Source organism: Meleagris gallopavo, chromosome Z, assembly GCF_000146605.3.
Source record: "Meleagris gallopavo isolate NT-WF06-2002-E0010 breed Aviagen turkey brand Nicholas breeding stock chromosome Z, Turkey_5.1, whole genome shotgun sequence".
Taxonomy (NCBI): Eukaryota; Metazoa; Chordata; class Aves; order Galliformes; family Phasianidae; genus Meleagris; species Meleagris gallopavo.
In genome coordinates, this window is record NC_015041.2 from 13,759,494 (window position 1) to 13,760,639 (window position 1,146).

A 1,146-nucleotide genomic window follows, 5' to 3' on the forward strand; every position below is an offset into this window, starting at 1 on the left:
TCTTTAATCTTAAGAGTTTCAGGCAAATGATGGTACAATGGATTTTTTAAAAAATATTAACCACCAAGAACTTTTGTTGTTTACTTTGGAATAACCTTTCCAAAAACTTACTTGATAAAGAGATATAATATGAATGCATGCACTTATTTATAAAGAATCCTCACAATTTTATATGACTGGAAGAGAACAGACAGCTTGTAACAAATGTATGCCATAGAGAATTTTGTTTTCCCAGCACATAAGCTTCCAGAGTGCCCCTACAAAGAATGGCAGTGCTGCTGGGATGATCAGATCCTTACATTTGTGCCCATAAAATATTTCTTAAATGGTTTTGTGACAAATCATTGAATAGGCTTGTGTTTCAGTATGAGTTTTCTTGTGAATATAGACACTAAAGGGGGAGCAAAATTGAAATTGTGTTTTTGGCCTCACTCAAATTCAGCACTACACTGAAGCAGAAAGACGGGATGTTTAGTACTGCAAAAGGTAACTAAAAATGAAAACTGTGTTAAAACTGCAACTGCACTTGACTAAATACAAAAAAGTTGGTTATATCATTGCATTAGTATTTATATGAGAGGTGCTAAGTAAATAAATAACATTCTCCAACTCATTTCAAGACTTTGACTTAGGAAAATTGTAATCTTCCTTGACCAGTCTCTTGTAATGGTTTGCTTGCTTGTTGTTGAAAACTCCAGAATGATTAAAAAAATTAGAGGAGAAAATAAACAGCCCTATTTTATTATTCCTGTAGAAAATTGCAACAATTAAAATTAAAAAATGTTTTACAATTCTAATTTAAAAAATAAATAAATAAATAAATGAACAAACAAACAAACAAAGAAAGAAATAAGAAACACGACCTATATTGTATAGAAAAGATTAGTGCAGGAAACTTATTTGGAATTTGAGTTGAGAATCATTTTGTGTATTTTAGTCTTAATTTGTTTCTAAATCACATTGTTCTGAAAATTACAACAGGATTGCAGATAAACTGCTCAACTATAAATATGTGTATTTTACCAGAATATTCATGGAAATTTGCATTGTATCTGTAGTGAATCAGATCCAGTTTAAGTAAAGAGAATGGAGAGAATGGACAAAAGAAGACCTGGATACCTACATATACATGAACAAGATCAGTAA